The sequence below is a fragment of the Nannobrachium achirus genome (genome assembly GCF_963921795.1).
Source record: "Nannobrachium achirus genome assembly, contig: SCAFFOLD_156, whole genome shotgun sequence".
In the NCBI taxonomy this organism is placed as follows: Eukaryota; Metazoa; Chordata; class Actinopteri; order Myctophiformes; family Myctophidae; genus Nannobrachium; species Nannobrachium achirus.
This window is the reverse complement of record NW_027664943.1, coordinates 180,308-187,483: the sequence shown is the minus strand read 5'-3', so window position 1 is coordinate 187,483 and position 7,176 is coordinate 180,308.

Here is a 7,176-nt window from a genome sequence, read left to right as displayed (position 1 = left end):
TATTAAAGTCCTTATTCATTTCAGACCACACTGTGGAGTCCAGAATGCAGGTGAATATGAACTCTCCAGACTCAGCCAGGGACATTTCTATTAACCAGGAGGAACCTGAAGACCACCCACACCCCAGTAAGTTTCATGTACTCACTCTTTCAAATTTTTAGTTCTGTTGTAGGGCTCAAGGGCTGTGACAATATGTTATCTATACGATAATTGGCCCATGTTCAGAAGCCGGGTGAGGAGAGTGATCACTGGATATATTCCTACGGGCTGGGGTGGCACCTGTCAGTTGTAAAATACAACAGCAGTGGAAACACACGTCTGTGCGGAGGAATTAATTGGCATAACGACTCAAAAACTTTTTTTTTCCCCCAAAATGTTTTAATCGCTTGTTCAAAAACGTTATAAGTGTTAATGTTTTCCAAATGTGAGAGGACCGGTGTGTGTGTGTGTGTCTGTCTGTGTCGGAGACGAGTGCATGTCGGTGTTGTGCATGCATGCAGCGCTAGTCAGGTCCGCAGACTACTGTTTGAGAAACACTGCTGGACTGGTCTGATGCACGCGTCATAGCAGTGCACGCTGACTGGATGTGTTTTGTTTACCTCGATCCTGCCTTTGCATGCATGCTTGACACGAAAGCTCGCTTGTTAATGGCAGTGTCGCCTCGTGTGCGGTGATTTTGTCAAGATTGACAATAAAACACAACACAAAATACACTACTCGTCGTTATTGCGACACACCCGTGGACGCGGTCGGGGAGGGAGAGCGAGGCAGACCAAAGCTCCACATTTGATACACTAGCCTGGGGTGCCAGCCAGAGCGCTCCCACTACTTTCCATGGACTTTGTCACTCCGCTTCTAGTTAGGGATGTTAATCGACGCATTATTTGCGAATCGACGCGTCAAGGCCGAAAATCGACGCGTCAATCGACTTTTTTCACTTTTTTTCCCGCTAAGCAGCAGCTGAGAGGAGAGCACAACGGCGCATTACTATAAGCAACACAACTTATGTAGCTGCACCCATCAGAACTTGCATCAAAGCCCTAATAATAATTATAATAAAGAATTGCTCTTCCTTGCGTTAGCATGGAGTCTGTTCTCTAGAAACTAGAAAGTCAAAGTGACAAAGTCCATGGAACGTAGTGGAAGCGCTGCGCTCAGGCTGGCACCCCAGGCTAGTGTATTTATGTGGAGCTTTGGTCTGCCTCACTTGCAACCCGACCGCGTCCACGGGTGTGTCGCATTAACGACGAGTAGTGTATTTTGTGATAATCGCACACGGCGACTCTGCCATTAACAAGCAAGCTTTCGTGTCAAGCATGCATGCAGAGGCAGGAGGTAAACAAAACGCATCCAGTCCATAGAGTTGATCCAGTCAGGCAAGTCAGCGCGCATCGCTATGAAGCGTGCATCATAGACCAGCCCAGCAGTGTTTCTCAAACAGTAGTCCGCGGACCTGACTATAGCGCCGCATGCATGCGAATGCACAACACAGACGTGTTGCACACACACGGTCCTCTCACATTTGGAAAACATTAACGCTTATAACGTTTTTGAACAAGCGATTAAAACATTTTTGGGGGAAAAACGTAAGAAAAATAAAAAATATATATATTTTTCGACTCATACTTTTTGAGTCGCGGTGAGCATGAGTCGATTTTCGAGTCGATTTTTGAAGAGCCGGAAGAGCAATTATTTATTATTATTATTATTATGGCTTTGATGCAAGTTCTGATGGGTGCAGCTGCATAAGTTGTGTTGTGTAATGCGCCGTTGTGCTCTCCTCTCAGCTGCTGCTTAGCGGAAAAAATGTCGATCGACGCGTCGATTTTCGGCCTTGACGCGTTGATTCGCAAATAATGCATCGATTAACATCCCTAATCAACACAATCCTGAGTTATTTTTTGTGTTCAATCTGTGTTTTTAGATATTTTAGTATTTCATGCTACATTGCATCATATGATGCATCATATGATGATGCGCAGATTATCTGCTCAACGCCGCGCAATAGGATGGATCTATGGCTGTGTATTTGAATATACATCAAGTGTTATATAAGATCACAGACCTTCTATCTAGGGTTATAAGTTTTGCTGTCTCTTTCTTCCTGTTCTTTAGCTTCAAGGTGTTTATTGTCTGTCACATATGAATACAATACAATACAGTTGCCAGCTGCACTATTGACGGTAAAATTATGGTGCTTCATCCGTGTGGAGTAAGTAGTAGTAGGATAATTTAGTTATCAACATAAATTAAAATAAATCCAGAGTCTGAAAATTTATCTTTTAGGGCACTCGGGTGGCACAGTGGTATAGTACCTGCAGCTCCACGGAGGTAGTGGGTTTGAATCCACCATGGTGCATTCGGCTTTCCCCGGTTCATATGACCACAATTGGCCCATGTTCGGAAGGCGGGTGAGGAGTGATATCTCTGCACATATTCCTACAGGCTGAGGTGGCACCTGTCAGCGGGGATTTTTGGGTGGGAGGAGTAAAAAGTAAGCATCGGGCATTCGTGGAATAAGCAACACACCCAAACGTGTGGGTAGCGCCCCTCCAAAAATGGTCAAAATGGCCTGGCAGGACTGCAATACTGTTCTTTTGGTGTTCACCTTTGTTGCTTGGTTCATTGAATGACTGCACTCTCCCACAGTAATAAGGAAAAGAAAAAACAACACATATTGGCCATTTTTGCACTTCATGTTCATGTCAGGGAAGCCCAAAACGAGAGTAAATACCAGCAGAGCAGTATTGCAAGCCATTTTGGCAAAAGTGTGGTCGGCGCTACCCACACACTTGGCTGTGTAGCTCATGCCTCGAATGCCCGATGCTTACAAGCTGTACCTTGTTGTAAAGGGGACGAATCAACAATTAAAATGACATAAAACGCAATAGAAATTGGTATTATTAAAGGGGAGATATAATGGACCGAAGTCAAGTGTCCTTTCTTTTTATGCTGAGTTTAGTTACTTATATATTTTAAATCATTGAATCGAATCGTATCGTATTGCCATGAATGAAGCAATATCATCCATGTATCACTATCCCAACCATGTATCGTGATGCATACCACCCCTATGGCACCATAGGCCTATGTAGGCCTGTGTACCTATTTGTCCACTAGATGGCAGTTGCAGAGCATCCCTGGCTCAACATCTACTTTTCCACCTTCAGATGTGTCTCTACTACTCATAATGGGGCATCACGCAGTATAGGGCCGGACTGGGGCACCACATAGTACTGTATAGGCAGTGCAGGGCCAGAATGGGGCACCACACAGTATAGGCACTGCGGGGCCAGACAGGGGCACCACACAATAGGCGCGGGGCCTACCGTGTGTATCCACACGGTAGGCGTTGCACGGCCGGACTGGGCCCCCACACAGTAGGTGGTGCAGGGCCGGACTGGCGTTGCAGGGCCGGACTGGGCCCCCACACAGTAGGCGGTGCATGGCCGGACTGGGTTCCCGTGCAGTAGGCGTTGCAGGGCCGTATCAGTTGGATCACTGCTGCAACGTAGCTGTGAGCGCCTGTGTGAGCGGCCCGAAGGGCCGCAAACTTCTAGTAGAGACTAATCGGGAGATAAGCGACCGTCAGGTCGCAGCGTGATTTTAGGGCAAAATGTGTAGGAGCAGTGTCCAAAAATGTGTTAGAAAAAATCAGCCTGATGGTGGCGCTATATGGGAAAGATCCATGTTGATGAGATGAGTGTAGACATACTGTGTACCGATTTGTGTGATTTTAGGGCAAAATGTGTAGGAGCAGTGTCCAAAAATGTGTTTGAACAAATCAGCCTGATGGTGGTGCTATATGGGACAGATCCATGTTGATGAAATGAGTGTAGACATACTGTGTACCGATTTGCGTGATTTTAGGGCAAAATCTGTAGTTGTTCATGGGTGAAAGCATCCTACTTTACCCTACGTCAACACAAAATAAAATCCACGTAGAAAGTCTTAAACAGGCGATAGAAACGTCAATGTTTTGATTCCACCGACGTCCGACGCCATTTTGCGCGCCCGCATTCATTAGGGGCACATGTTTTAGTAGTTTTAGTAGTTCTAAGTTCAAACATTAGCCAAATTGTAAAATAAATATAAGAAATAGGCAAACATTTTGAAAATAGCCGATCTACAAGCTCACAGCGCTCGAAAACATTGTATTGAGGACTCATAAAACTTTTCTGGGACCCATTTGAATGACCACCTGTGGGTCCCGGGACCCATTACATTGAAAACCTAGTAACATCACTGTGTATCTTATCTTTGTTTTGGACTTACCCCAATTCAAGCCTTGATGCTTAGTGCCAAGCAGGGATAGCCTGGTAAACAATCCCGGATGTGTAGCATGTGTCTTCTGCAGACCGGTTTGGCCCGAAGCACTGGGTGGGCGTTTTACAGAAACTAAAAAGTGGGTCAATAGGCTAATCTTTTCTATTCTTGACTATTTCCATATATCAGTGCATGGTACGTCACTAGAAAGTTTACAGGCGGGGCATGCTTGGCCTACTGATAGCATGCACAAGAAATCTGGCAGTGATCCTTACAGTGTCTTGTTAGCCCCAGACACAGATTCTTATTCAGTTATTGTTTCCATTCAAAGTGGATGGTAGATACAGATAAAAAAATATATATTTGCCACAGATAAAAGTATCTGTGGCAAATATCTGTGGTAGATATCTTTTTTTATCTGTATCTACCATCCACTTTGAATGGAAACATATCTGGAGAAAGACATTTTTTTTATCTGTTTTATCTGTTATCTGGCCCAGTGGGAATGTGCCTTTAGTAGGTCATTTCTTTGTACATGGAACAGATAGAAAAATAGATTTACGTTTTAGGAATACCGTGTTGACCATCATGTTATTTTTCTGCTCCTAGACTTCCCGCACATGGTTGTGTGTAAAGAGGAGGTTTTTCCTGAACTCGAGGGTAGCCCCAGTCTGCTCAAGGAGGAGCCAGAGCCTCAACAGATTGAAGAGGAACAGGAGGAGCTACTTCACAGACCAGAGGGGCCTGTTGATGAAGACATCTCTTCACATTGTTCTGAAGTTGAGCTTGAATCTGACACTGAAGTCACTGAAGTGATGATTGGGGGAAGACAAGTGGGGGTGTCCGCACTGGAAAAAAAACCTTTCCAGTGTCAACTCTGTAACAAGACTTTCAGCCGTTCATATGGTCTAAAGATACACCAGCGTGTCCACACTGGAGAAAAACCTTTCCACTGTAAACTCTGTAACAAGAGTTACAGCTATTCATATAGTCTGAGGATACACCAGCGTGTGCACAATGGAGAAAAAAACATTCCACTGTGAACATTGTGACAAGAGATTCAGTAAGCCATCTGACCTGAAGACACACCAGCGTGTCCACACTGGATAAAAATCTTTCAAGTGTAAACATTGTAACGAGAGTTTCCCTCAGTCACGTTCCCTGAAGACACACCAGCGCGTCCACACTGGTGTTGTAGTACTCGAGTCAATGACTTGTCTTGAGTCAGGTCTCGCGTCCGAATTGTCATAGTCTCACCCATAACTTTATTCAGTCTTGACTCGGACTTGAACAAACATTCAGTCTTGACTCGGACTTGGACAAAGGGACTCAGGACTTTATCCTGACGAGTCCACTCGGGACAAGAGTTACTACAGTGTGATTAAATAATTGTATTATAACCATATCAGAGCCCTGTGATGTTATTAAATTATGAGATGTTATTACATTATGAGCCGTTATTACTTGAGTTGCATCCTGAGAGCCCCAGAGCTGAAGAAGATCAAAGTCTGGGGTGTTTGGCATACTGCATAAGGTGGGGAAACCTTTTATTTATGAGAATTTACATTTTATTCAGATCAAACCGTATCAGTAATAATAAGTGTAATAAGTAATAACTGTATAAGTAAGATGTTAATCTAGTGTTCTTATCTACACATACGGTCTGAGGATATTTGAATAATCATGTATGAGATCAAAATCGATTATCAAAATGAAAAAAAAGGGGAGAAAAGATCACTGAACCTTTTTCACTGGACGAGTATCATCCTACCGATAATAGCACAGCACGACCAACCAACGTACAGTCAGGCAGTCTTTTATCCTTCTATGTATCCTTTACGAATAAAACATAAATAGACATGTCATACAGATGAAAAGAATAGAAACAGAACAAGAACAAATAAAGAAATTAAACAAAATCAAATAAAGAGTCAAAGACATACCAAAATAAACCTCTAAGACAAATAATGAATGGACCCAGGTTCATTAAGCAGACCATACGGAAAGTATTTAGGGTTAACAAAAGTGATTTCAGAACTTTCTTAAATTGATGAGAAGACAACGGCCATAGATTTTTTACCCTCCGAAGCCTATATTAAATTGAGGTCTGAGTTACTAGTTAGTTGGACCTGAGAATTATGCATAACTAAAATATGAAAAAATAAGGGAAGGGTTATTTACCCAATGAGCCAATTTGAAGATGGTTGACTTGAAAAACACTGAGGACACCTAAGCGAATAAACAAAGGCTGAGATGAATGTCTTGGATGTACACAACATATTGCTCTTAGAGCTAGTTTCTGAAGACGGTATAGGCTCAAGTTCACAGTTAAGATCCCTGTGGCCAATAAGACAATACAGGACAGCTCAGTATGCCAGACCTTCACTGACATCACTGTTGTGAATGTAACGCTCTTACTGTACTCTCACATTTTAATAAACTAATATATTGTAATGTAAACAGTTAACATGAGATTGAACAAGATGGGGTCTAATAAATTATTGATTGAATACTTTATTAGTATTCTAAGTGCAGTTTGTTGGGCAAACCTCCTCCAAGCCCACTGATGCACTCAGACTTTGGTTGTACGCAGGCAAGAACACATTGTCCACAGGTTGAAGTTTAGTTTGCATACATTTTACTTAAAGTGCATTGGTACAAACAGTTTCAGCTTCTGTCTTGCTGGCATTGTTCTGTGACTCTGGTTAAAAAAGAAAAGAGAAAAAAAAAAGAAATTAGAAATAGAGATTTTGTCATGTCATCCCCTCATCACCATGCCTACTTATGCCCTTGCTGTCAATCAGCCCGGGCTGGGAGAGGCGTGCCCTTGGTGCCCAAAATCATAATTAACCAATAATATATCAAACTAATACAACTAATAATGCCAAATATACAAGATAATCACAAATA